This window comes from Taudactylus pleione, unplaced genomic scaffold (genome assembly GCF_031769625.1).
Source record: "Taudactylus pleione unplaced genomic scaffold, aTauple2 ptg000593l, whole genome shotgun sequence".
In the NCBI taxonomy this organism is placed as follows: domain Eukaryota; kingdom Metazoa; phylum Chordata; class Amphibia; order Anura; family Myobatrachidae; genus Taudactylus; species Taudactylus pleione.
In genome coordinates this window covers 340,170-353,975 of record NW_028284995.1, presented here as the reverse complement: position 1 = coordinate 353,975, position 13,806 = coordinate 340,170, and the positions used below count along the sequence as shown (strand labels likewise).

At 31.3% G+C, this 13,806-nt stretch overlaps 3 non-coding genes across 3 annotated transcripts; all 3 read right to left on the bottom strand.

The window, feature by feature from the left end:
* Positions 1-9,722: 9,722 nt before the first annotated feature.
* TRNAF-GAA (transfer RNA phenylalanine (anticodon GAA)) lies at positions 9,723-9,795 on the bottom strand. The gene has a single exon. It is a non-coding gene; the product is annotated as a tRNA-Phe (tRNA).
* Positions 9,796-12,632: 2,837 nt separating this feature from the next.
* TRNAF-GAA (transfer RNA phenylalanine (anticodon GAA)) lies at positions 12,633-12,705 on the bottom strand. The gene has a single exon. It is a non-coding gene; the product is annotated as a tRNA-Phe (tRNA).
* Positions 12,706-13,618: 913 nt separating this feature from the next.
* On the bottom strand, positions 13,619-13,691 carry TRNAF-GAA (transfer RNA phenylalanine (anticodon GAA)). Its single transcript has one exon. It is a non-coding gene; the product is annotated as a tRNA-Phe (tRNA).
* Positions 13,692-13,806: the final 115 nt, after the last annotated feature.

The following is a 13,806-nucleotide window of genomic DNA, read 5'->3' as shown; positions in this document are numbered from 1 at the left end:
GACCCGGGATCTTTAGATCTTCAGTCTAATGCTCTCCTAACTGAGCTATTTCGACAGAGTCTGTGTATGGCAAAAGTCACTAAGACCTCAAATGAGCTATGTTTGCATGGTTACACAAGGTTTAGTATCAATATTTTTCTGTCATCATGATTGCATGAAATGAAAAGAAAATATGTGTTTTATACTGTATAACCCTTAATTATACATTTAAGTAAAAGTTTTAACAAATTGTGGTCAGGAAGCATTGTTAGATTACTTCAAATTTTCATAATAGTTAGAGTAGCGTGATGGACAATATGAAAATAATATTTAAGCTGTATTTATGCACCGTGTTGTTAAATAAACATTCTCATCATTTAGAAGATACTACTGAATACTCAACTATGTTAAGAAATGATGTTGTTTACATTTGAAATAATTAAATACTGATAACTACTCAAGGAAAAAAGAAAAACGTACTCAAACATGCTGAGACCCGGGACCTTTAGATCTTCAGTCTAATGCTCTCCCACCTGAGCTATTTCGGCTAAGTCTGTGTATGGCAAAAGTCATTAAGACCTCAACTGAGCAATGTTTGCATGGTTACACAAGGTTTAGTATCAATATTTTTCTGTCATCATGATTGCATGAAATGAAAAGAAAATCTGTGTTTTATACTGTAAATATATCCATTACAAACCCTTAATCATACATTTAAGTAAAAGTTTTAACAAATTGTTGTCAGGAAGCACTGTTAGATTACTTCAAATTTTCATAATAGTTAGAGTAGCATGACTTACAACATGAAAACAATATTTAAGCAGTATTTATGCACCGTGTTGTTAATTAAACATTCTCATCATTTAGAAGTTACTACTGAATACTCAACTATGTTAAGAAATGATGTTGTTTAAATTTGAAATAATTAAATTCTGATCACTACTCAAGGAAAAAAGAAAAATGCACTCAAACATGCCGAAACCCGGGATCGATCCAGGGACCTTTAGATCTTCAGTCTAACGCTCTCCCAAATGAGCTATTTCGGCAAGGACAGTGTATGGCAAAAGTCACTAAGACCTCAACTGAGCTATTTTTGCATGGTTACACAAGGTTAAGTATCAATATTTTTCTGTCATCATGATTGCATGAAATGAAAAGAAAATATGTGTTTTATACTGTATAACCCTTAATTATACATTTAAGTAAAAGTTTTAACAAATTGTGGTCAGGAAGCATTGTTAGATTACTTCAAATTTTCATAATAGAGTAGCATGACGGACAACACGAAATCAATATTTAAGCTGTATTTATGCACCGTGTTATTAAATAAACATTCTCATCATTTAGAAGATACTACTGAATACTCAACTAAGTTAAGAAATGATGTTGTTTACATTTGAAATAATTAAATACTGATAACTATTCAAGAAAAAAGAAAAAATGTACTCAAACATGCTGAAACCCGGGACCTTTAAATCTTCATTCTTATGCTCTCCCAACTGAGCTATTTCAGCAAAGTCTGTGTATGGCAAAAGTCACTAAGACCTCACCTGAGCTATGTTTGCATGGTTACACAAGGTTTAGTATCAATATTTTTCTGTCATCATGATTGCATGAAATGAAAAGAAAATATGTGTTTTATACTGTAAATATATCCATTACAAACCCTTAATCATACATTTAAGCAAAAGATTTAACAAATTGTGGTCAGGAAGCATTGTTAGATTACTTCAAATTTTCATAATAGTTAGAGTAGCATGACTTACAATATGAAAACAATATTTAAGCTGTATTAATGCACCGTGTTGTTAAATAAACATTCTCATCATTTAGAAGTTACTACTGAATACTCAACTATGTTAAGAAATGATGTTTAAATTTGAAATAATTAAATTCTGATCACTACTCAAGAAAAAAAGAAAAATGCACTCAAACAAGCCGAAACCCGCAATTGAACCAGGGACCTTTAGATCTTCAGTCTAACGCTCTCCCAAATGAGCTATTTCGGCAAGTTTGATGTATGGCTAAAGTCACTAAGACCTCAACTGAGCTATGTTTGCATGGTTACACAAGGTTAAGTATCAATATTTTTCTGTCATCATGTTTGCATAAAATGAAGAGAAAAGATGTGTTTTATACTGTAAATATATAAATTACAAACCCTTAATCGTACATTTAAGTAAAAGTTTTATCAAATTGAAGTCAGGAAGCATTGTTAGATTACTTCAAATTTTCATAATAGAGTAGCATGACGTACAACATGAAAACAATATTTAAGCTGTATTTATGCACAGTGTTATTAAATAATCATTCTCATCATTTAGAAGATACTACTGAATACTCAACTATGTTAAGAAATGATGTTGTTTACATTTGAAATATTTAAATTCTGATCACTACTCAAGGAAAAAAGAAAAATGCACTCAAACATTCCGAAACCCGGGATCGAGCCAGGGACCTTTAGATCTTCAGTCTAACGCTCTCCCAACTGAGCTATTTCGGCAAGGTCGGCGTATGGCAAAAGTCACTAAGACCTCAACTGAGCTATGTTTGCATGGTTACACAAGGTTAAGTAGCAATATTTTTCTGTCATAATGATTGCATGAAATGAAGAGAAAAGATGTGTTTTATACTGTAAATATATAAATTACAAACCCTTAATCGTACATTTAAGTTAAAGTTTTAACAAATTGTGGTCAGGAAGCAGTTAGTTTACTTAAAATTTTCATAATAGAGTAGCATGACAGACAACATGAAAACAATATTTAAGCTGCATTTATGCACCGTGTTGTTAAATAAACATTCTCATCATTTAGAAGTTACTACTGAATACTCAACTATGTTAAGAAACAATGTTGTTTACATTTGAAATAATTATATACTGATAACTACTCAAGGAAATAAGAAAAAAGGTACTCAACCATGCTGAAACCCGGGACCTTTAGATCTTCAGTTTAATGCTCTCCCAAATGAGCTATTTCGGCAATGTCTGTGTATGGCAAAAGTCACTAAGACCTCAACTGAGCTATGTTTCTATGGTTACACAAGGTTTAGTATCAATATTTTTCTATCATCATGATTGCATGAAATGAAAAGAAAATATGTGTTTTATACTGTATAACCCTTAATTATACATTTAAGTAAAAGTTTTAACAAATTGTGGTCAGGAAGCATTGTTAGATTACTTCAAATTTTCATAATAGAGTAGCATGACGGACAACACGAAATCAATATTTAAGCTGTATTTATGCACCGTGTTATTAAATAAACATTCTCATCATTTAGAAGATACTACTGAATACTCAACTAAGTTAAGAAATGATGTTGTTTACATTTGAAATAATTAAATACTGATAACTATTCAAGAAAAAAGAAAAAATGTACTCAAACATGCTGAAACCCGGGACCTTTAAATCTTCATTCTTATGCTCTCCCAACTGAGCTATTTCAGCAAAGTCTGTGTATGGCAAAAGTCACTAAGACCTCACCTGAGCTATGTTTGCATGGTTACACAAGGTTTAGTATCAATATTTTTCTGTCATCATGATTGCATGAAATGAAAAGAAAATATGTGTTTTATACTGTAAATATATCCATTACAAACCCTTAATCATACATTTAAGCAAAAGATTTAACAAATTGTGGTCAGGAAGCATTGTTAGATTACTTCAAATTTTCATAATAGTTAGAGTAGCATGACTTACAATATGAAAACAATATTTAAGCTGTATTAATGCACCGTGTTGTTAAATAAACATTCTCATCATTTAGAAGTTACTACTGAATACTCAACTATGTTAAGAAATGATGTTTAAATTTGAAATAATTAAATTCTGATCACTACTCAAGAAAAAAAGAAAAATGCACTCAAACAAGCCGAAACCCGCGATTGAACCAGGGACCTTTAGATCTTCAGTCTAACGCTCTCCCAAATGAGCTATTTCGGCAAGGTTGATGTATGGCTAAAGTCACTAAGACCTCAACTGAGCTATGTTTGCATGGTTACACAAGGTTAAGTATCAATATTTTTCTGTCATCATGTTTGCATAAAATGAAGAGAAAAGATGTGTTTTATACTGTAAATATATAAATTACAAACCCTTAATCGTACATTTAAGTAAAAGTTTTATCAAATTGAAGTCAGGAAGCATTGTTAGATTACTTCAAATTTTCATAATAGAGTAGCATGACGTACAACATGAAAACAATATTTAAGCTGTATTTATGCACAGTGTTATTAAATAATCATTCTCATCATTTAGAAGATACTACTGAATACTCAACTATGTTAAGAAATGATGTTGTTTACATTTGAAATATTTAAATTCTGATCACTACTCAAGGAAAAAAGAAAAATGCACTCAAACATTCCGAAACCCGGGATCGAGCCAGGGACCTTTAGATCTTCAGTCTAACGCTCTCCCAACTGAGCTATTTCGGCAAGGTCGGCGTATGGCAAAAGTCACTAAGACCTCAACTGAGCTATGTTTGCATGGTTACACAAGGTTAAGTAGCAATATTTTTCTGTCATAATGATTGCATGAAATGAAGAGAAAAGATGTGTTTTATACTGTAAATATATAAATTACAAACCCTTAATCGTACATTTAAGTTAAAGTTTTAACAAATTGTGGTCAGGAAGCAGTTAGTTTACTTAAAATTTTCATAATAGAGTAGCATGACAGACAACATGAAAACAATATTTAAGCTGCATTTATGCACCGTGTTGTTAAATAAACATTCTCATCATTTAGAAGTTACTACTGAATACTCAACTATGTTAAGAAACAATGTTGTTTACATTTGAAATAATTATATACTGATAACTACTCAAGGAAATAAGAAAAAAGGTACTCAACCATGCTGAAACCCGGGACCTTTAGATCTTCAGTTTAATGCTCTCCCAAATGAGCTATTTCGGCAATGTCTGTGTATGGCAAAAGTCACTAAGACCTCAACTGAGCTATGTTTCTATGGTTACACAAGGTTTAGTATCAATATTTTTCTATCATCATGATTGCATGAAATGAACAGAAAATATGTGTTTTATACTATAAATATATCCATTACAAACCCTTAATCATACATTTAAGTTAAATCTTTAACAAATTGTTGTCAGGAAGCATTGTTAGATTTCTTCAAATTTTCATAATAGTTAGAGTAGCATGACTTACAACATGAAAACAATATTTAAGCTGTATTCATGCACCGTGTTGTTAATTAAACATTCTCATCATTTAGAAGTTACTACTGAATACTCAACTATGTTAAGAAATGATGTTGTTTAAATTTGAAATAATTAAATTCTGATCACTACTCAAGGAAAAAAGAAAAGATGCACTCAAACATGCTGAAACTCGGGATCGAACCAGGGACCTTTAGATCTTCAGTCTATCGCTCTCCCAACTGAGCTATTTCAGCAAGGTCAGTGTATGGCAGAGTCACTAAGACCTCAACTGAGCTATGTTTGCATGGTTACACAAGGTTAAGTATCAATATTTTTCTGTCATCATGATTGCATGAAATAAAAAGAAAATATGTGTTTTATACTGTAAATATATCCATTACAAACCCTTAATCATACATTTAAGTAAAAGTTTTAACAAATTGTTGTCAGGAAGCATTGTTAGATTACTTCAAATTTTCATAATAGTTAGAGTAGCATGATTTACAACATGAAAACAATATTTAAGCAGTATTTATGCACCGTGTTGTTAATTAAACATTCTCATCATTTAGAAGTTACTACTGAATACTCAACTATGTTAAGAAATGATGTTGTTTAAATTTGAAATAATTAAATTCTGATCACTACTCAAGGAAAAAAGAAAAATGCACTCAAACATGCAGAAACCCGGGATTGATCCTGGGACCTTTAGATCTTCAGTCTAACGCTCTCCCAAATGAGCTATTTCGGCAAAGACAGTGTATGGCAAAAGTCACTAAGACCTCAACTGAGCTATTTTTGCATGGTTACACAAGGTTAAGTATCAATATTTTTCTGTCATCATGGTTGCATGAAATGAAGAGAAAAGATGTGTTTTATACTGTAAATATATAAATTACAAACCCTTAAATGTACTTTTAAGTAAAAGTTTTAACAAATTATGGTCAGGAAGCAGTTAGTTTACTTCAAATTTTCATAATAGAGTAGCATGATGGACAATATGAAAACAACTTTTAAGCTGTATTTATGCACCGTGTTGTTAAATAAACATTCTCATCATTTAGAAGTTACTACTGAATTCTCAACTATGTTAAGAAACGATGTTGTTTACATTTGAAATACTTAAAAACTGATAACTGCTCAAGGAAAGAAGAAAAAAGGTACTGAAACATGCTGAAACCCGGGACCTTTAGATTTTCAGTCTAATGCTCTCCCAACTGAGCTATTTCGGCAAAGTCTGTGTATGGCAAAAGTCACTAAGACCTCAACTGAGCTATGTTTGCATGGTTACACAAGGTTTAGTATCAATATTTTTCTGTCATCATGATTGCATGAAATGAAAAGAAAATATGTGTTTTATACTGTATAACCCTTAATTATACATTTAAGTAAAAGTTTTAACAAATTGTGGTCAGGAAGCATTGTTAGATTACTTCAAATTTTCATAATAGAGTAGCATGACGGACAACACGAAATCAATATTTAAGCTGTATTTATGCACCGTGTTATTAAATAAACATTCTCATCATTTAGAAGATACTACTGAATACTCAACTAAGTTAAGAAATGATGTTGTTTACATTTGAAATAATTAAATACTGATAACTATTCAAGAAAAAAGAAAAAATGTACTCAAACATGCTGAAACCCGGGACCTTTAAATCTTCATTCTTATGCTCTCCCAACTGAGCTATTTCAGCAAAGTCTGTGTATGGCAAAAGTCACTAAGACCTCACCTGAGCTATGTTTGCATGGTTACACAAGGTTTAGTATCAATATTTTTCTGTCATCATGATTGCATGAAATGAAAAGAAAATATGTGTTTTATACTGTAAATATATCCATTACAAACCCTTAATCATACATTTAAGCAAAAGATTTAACAAATTGTGGTCAGGAAGCATTGTTAGATTACTTCAAATTTTCATAATAGTTAGAGTAGCATGACTTACAATATGAAAACAATATTTAAGCTGTATTAATGCACCGTGTTGTTAAATAAACATTCTCATCATTTAGAAGTTACTACTGAATACTCAACTATGTTAAGAAATGATGTTTAAATTTGAAATAATTAAATTCTGATCACTACTCAAGAAAAAAAGAAAAATGCACTCAAACAAGCCGAAACCCGCGATTGAACCAGGGACCTTTAGATCTTCAGTCTAACGCTCTCCCAAATGAGCTATTTCGGCAAGGTTGATGTATGGCTAAAGTCACTAAGACCTCAACTGAGCTATGTTTGCATGGTTACACAAGGTTAAGTATCAATATTTTTCTGTCATCATGTTTGCATGAAATGAAGAGAAAAGATGTGTTTTATACTGTAAATATATAAATTACAAACCCTTAATCGTACATTTAAGTAAAAGTTTTATCAAATTGAAGTCAGGAAGCATTGTTAGATTACTTCAAATTTTCATAATAGAGTAGCATGACGTACAACATGAAAACAATATTTAAGCTGTATTTATGCACAGTGTTATTAAATAATCATTCTCATCATTTAGAAGATACTACTGAATACTCAACTATGTTAAGAAATGATGTTGTTTACATTTGAAATATTTAAATTCTGATCACTACTCAAGGAAAAAAGAAAAATGCACTCAAACATTCCGAAACCTGGGATCGAGCCTGGGACCTTTAGATCTTCAGTCTAACGCTCTCCCAACTGAGCTATTTCGGCAAGGTCGGCGTATGGCAAAAGTCACTAAGACCTCAACTGAGCTATGTTTGCATGGTTACACAAGGTTAAGTAGCAATATTTTTCTGTCATAATGATTGCATGAAATGAAGAGAAAAGATGTGTTTTATACTGTAAATATATAAATTACAAACCCTTAATCGTACATTTAAGTTAAAGTTTTAACAAATTGTGGTCAGGAAGCAGTTAGTTTACTTAAAATTTTCATAATAGAGTAGCATGACAGACAACATGAAAACAATATTTAAGCTGCATTTATGCACCATGTTGTTAAATAAACATTCTCATCATTTAGAAGTTACTACTGAATACTCAACTATGTTAAGAAACGATGTTGTTTACATTTGAAATACTTATATACTGATAACTACTCAAGGAAATAAGAAAAAAGGTACTCAACCATGCTGAAACCCGGGACCTTTAGATCTTCAGTTTAATGCTCTCCCAAATGAGCTATTTCGGCAATGTCTGTGTATGGCAAAAGTCACTAAGACCTCAACTGAGCTATGTTTCTATGGTTACACAAGGTTTAGTATCAATATTTTTCTATCATCATGATTGCATGAAATGAACAGAAAATATGTGTTTTATACTATAAATATATCCATTACAAACCCTTAATCATACATTTAAGTTAAATCTTTAACAAATTGTTGTCAGGAAGCATTGTTAGATTTCTTCAAATTTTCATAATAGTTAGAGTAGCATGACTTACAACATGAAAACAATATTTAAGCTGTATTCATGCACCGTGTTGTTAATTAAACATTCTCATCATTTAGAAGTTACTACTGAATACTCAACTATGTTAAGAAATTATGTTGTTTAAATTTGAAATAATTAAATTCTGATCACTACTCAAGGAAAAAAGAAAAGATGCACTCAAACATGCCGAAACCCAGGATCGAACCAGGGACCTTTAGATCTTCAGTCTAACGCTCTCGCAACTGAGCTATTTCGGCAAGGTCGGAGTATTGCAAAAGTCACTAAGACCTCAACTGAGCTATGTTTGCATAGTTACACAAGGTTAAGTATCAATATTTTTCTGTCATCATGATTGCATGAAATGAAAAGAAAAAATGTTTTATACTGTAAATATATCCATTACAAACCCTTAATCATACATTTAAGTAAAAGCTTTAACAAATTGTGGTCAGGAAGCATTGTTAGATTAATTCAATTTTTCGTAATAGAGTATCATGATGGACAACATGAAAACAATATTTAAGCTGTATTTATGCACCGTGTTGTTAAATAAACATTCTCATCATTTAGAAGATACTACTGAATACTCAACTATGTTAAGAAAAGATGTTGTTTACATTTGAAATAATTAAATACTGATAACTACTCAAGGAAAAAAGAAAAAATTTACTCAAACATGAAGAAACCTGGGACCTTTAGATCTTCAGTCTAACGCTCTCCCAACTGAGCTATTTCGTCAAAGTCTGTCTATGGCAAAAGTCACTAAGACATCAACTGAGCTTTGTTTGCATGGTTACACAAGGTTTAGTATCAATATTTTTCTGTCATCATGATTGCATGAAATGAAAAGAAAATATGTGTTTTATACTGTAAATATATCCATTACAAACCCTTAATCATACATTTAAGTAAAAGCTTTAACAAATTGTGGTCAGGAAGCATTGTTAGATTACTTCAAATGTTCATAATAGTTAGAGTAGCATGACTTACAACATGAAAACAATATTTAAGCTGTATTTATGCACTGTGTTGTTAATTAAACATTCTCATCATTTAGAAGTTACTACTGAATACTCAACTATGTTTAGAAATTATGTTGTTTAAATTTGAAATAATTAAATTCTGATCACTACTCAAGGAAAAAAGAAAAAATGCACTCAAACATGCTGAAACTCGGGATCGAACCACGGACCTTTAGATCTTCAGTCTAACGCTCTACCAACTGAGCTATTTCAGCAAGGTCAGTGTTTTGCAGAGTCACTAAGACCTCAACTGAGCTATGTTTGCATGGTTACACAAGGTTAAGTATCAATATTTTTCAGTCATCATGATTGCATGAAATAAAAAGAAAATATGTGTTTTATACTGTAAATATATCCATTACAAACCCTTAATCATACATTTAAATAAAAGCTTTAACAAATTGTGGTCAGGAAGCATTGTTAGATTACTTCAAATTTTCATAATAGTTAGAGTACCATGACTTACAACATGAAAACAATATTTAAGCTGTATTTATGCACCGTGTTATTAAATAAACATTCTCATCATTTAGAAGATACTACTGAATACTCAACTATGTTAAGAAATTATGTTGTTTACATTTGAAATAATTAAATACTGATAACTACTGAAGGAAAAAAGAAAAAATGTACTCAAACATGCTGAGACCCGGGATCTTTAGATCTTCAGTCTAATGCTCTCCTAACTGAGCTATTTCGACAGAGTCTGTGTATGGCAAAAGTCACTAAGACCTCAACTGAGCTATGTTTGCATGGTTACACAAGGTTTAGTATCAATATTTTTCTGTCATCATGATTGCATGAAATGAAAAGAAAATATGTGTTTTATACTGTATAACCCTTAATTATACATTTAAGTAAAAGTTTTAACAAATTGTGGTCAGGAAGCATTGTTAGATTACTTCAAATTTTCATAATAGAGTAGCATGACGGACAACACGAAAACAATATTTAAGCTGTATTTATGCACCGTGTTATTAAATAAACATTCTCATCATTTAGAAGATACTACTGAATACTCAACTAAATTAAGAAATGATGTTGTTTACATTTGAAATAATTAAATACTGATAACTTTTCAAGAAAAAAGAAAAAATGTACTCAAACATGCTGAAACCCGGGACCTTTAAATCTTCAGTCTTATGCTCTCCCAACTGAGCTATTTCAGCAAAGTCTGTGTATGGCAAAAGTCACTAAGACCTCACCTGAGCTATGTTTGCATGGTTACACAAGGTTTAGTATCAATATTTTTCTGTCATCATGATTGCATGAAATGAAAAGAAAATATGTGTTTTATACTGTAAATATATCCATTACAAACCCTTAATCATACATTTAAGCAAAAGTTTTAACAAATTGTGGTCAGGAAGCATTGTTAGATTACTTCAAATTTTCATAATAGTTAGAGTAGCATGACTTACAATATGAAAACAATATTTAAGCTGTATTAATGCACCGTGTTGTTAAATAAACATTCTCATCATTTAGAAGTTACTACTGAATACTCAACTATGTTAAGAAATGATGTTTAAATTTGAAATAATTAAATTCTGATCACTACTCAAGAAAAAAAGAAAAATGCACTCAAACATGCCAAAACCCGCGATCGAACCAGGGACCTTTAGATCTTCAGTCTAATGCTCTCCCAACTGATCTATTTCGGCAAAGTCGGTGTATGGCAAATGTCACTAAGACATCAACTGAGCTATGTTTGCATGCTTACACAAGGTTAAGTAGCAATATTTTTCTGTCATCTTGATTGCATGAAATGAAGAGAAAAGATGTGCTTTATACTGTAAATATATAAATTACAAACCCATAATCGTACATTTAAGTAAAAGTTTTAACAAATTGTGGTCAGGAAGCAGTTAGTTTACTTCAAATTTTCATAATAGAGTAGCATGACGGACAACATGAAAACAATATTTAAGCTGTATTTATGCACCATGCTGTTAAATAAACATTCTCATCATTTAGAAGATACTACTGAATACTCAACTTTGTTAAGAAATGATGTTGTTTACATTTGAAATAATTAAATACTGATAAGTACTCAAGGAAAAATGGAAATACATACTCAAACATGCCGAAACCCGGGACCTTTAGATCTTCAGTCTTATGCTCTCCCAACTGAGCTATTTCGGCAAAGTATCTGTATTGCAAAAGTCACTAAGACCTCACCTGAGCTATGTTTGCATGGTTACACAAGGTTTAGTATCAATATTTTTCTGTCATCATGATTGCATGAAATGAAAAGAAAATATGTGTTTTATACTGTAACTATATTCATTACAAACCCTTAATCATACATTTAAGTAAAAGTTTTAACAAATTGTGGTCAGGAAGCAGTTAGTTTACTTAAAATTTTCATAATAGAGTAGCATGACAGACAACATGAAAACAATATTTAAGCTGCATTTATGCACCGTGTTGTTAAATAAACATTCTCATCATTTAGAAGTTACTACTGAATACTCAACTATATTAAGAAACGATGTTGTTTACATTTGAAATACTTATATACTGATAACTACTCAAGGAAATAAGAAAAAAGGTACTCAACCATGCTGAAACCCGGGACCTTTAGATCTTCAGTTTAATGCTCTCCCAAATGAGCTATTTCGGCAATGTCTGTGTATGGCAAAAGTCACTAAGACCTCAACTGAGCTATGTTTCTATGGTTACACAAGGTTTAGTATCAATATTTTTCTATCATCATGATTGCATGAAATGAACAGAAAATATGTGTTTTATACTATAAATATATCCATTACAAACCCTTAATCATACATTTAAGTAAAAGTTTTAACAAATTGTAGTCAGGAAGGATTGTTAGATTACTTCAAAAATTCATAATAGTTAGAGTAGCATGACTTACAACATGAAAACAATATTTAAGCTGTATTTATGCACCATGTTGTTAAATAAACATTCTCAACATTTAGAAGTTACTACTGAATACTCAACTATGTTAAGAAATTACGTTTTTTAAATTTTAAATAATTAAATTCTGATCACTTCTCAAGGAAAAAAGAAAAAATGCTCTCAAACATGCCGAAACCCGGGATTGAACCAGGGACCTTTAGATCTTCAGTCTAATGCTCTCCCAAATGAGCTATTTCGGCAAGGTTGATGTATGGCTAAAGTCACTAAGACCTCAACTGAGCTATGTTTGCATGGTTACACAAGGTTAAGTATCAATATTTTCTGTCATCATGTTTGCATGAAATGAAGAGAAAAGATGTGTTTTATACTGTAAATATATAAATTACAAACCCTTAATCGTACATTTAAGTAAAAGTTTTATCATATTGTAGTCAGGAAGCATTGTAAGATTACTTCAAATTTTCATAATAGAGTAGCATGACGTACAACATGAAAACAATATTTAAGCTGTATTTATGCACCGTGTTATTAAATAATCATTCTCATCATTTAGAAGATACTACTGAATACTCAACTATGTTAAGAAATGATGTTGTTTACATTTGAAATATTTAAATTCTGATCACTACTCAAGGAAAAAAGAAAAATGCACTCAAACATTCCGAAACCCGGGATCGAGCCAGGGACCTTTAGATCTTCAGTCTAACGCTCTCCCAACTGAGCTATTTCGGCAAGGTCGGCATATGGCAAAAGTCACTAAGACCTCAACTGAGCTATGTTTGCATGGTTACACAAGGTTAAGTAGCAATATTTTTCTGTCATAATGATTGCATGAAATGAAGAGAAAAGATGTGTTTTATACTGTAAATATATAAATTACAAACCCTTAATCGTACATTTAAGTTAAAGTTTTAACAAATTGTGGTCAGGAAGCATTTAGTTTACTTAAAATTTTCATAATAGAGTAGCATGACTTACAACATGAAAACAATATTTAAGCTGCATTTATGCACCGTGTTGTTAAATAAACATTCTCATCATTTAGAAGTTACTACTGAATACTCAACTATGTTAAGAAACGATGTTGTTTACATTTGAAATACTTATATACTGATAACTACTCAAGGAAATAAGAAAAAAGGTACTCAAACATGCCGAAACCCGGGATCGAACCAGGGACCTTTAGATCTTCAGTCTAACGCTCTCCCAACTGAGCTATTTCGGCAAGGTCGGTGTATGGCAAAAGTCACTAAGACCTCAACTGAGCTATGTTTGCATGGTTACACAAGGTTAAGTATCAATATTTTTCTGTCATCATGATTGCATGAAATGAAAAGAAA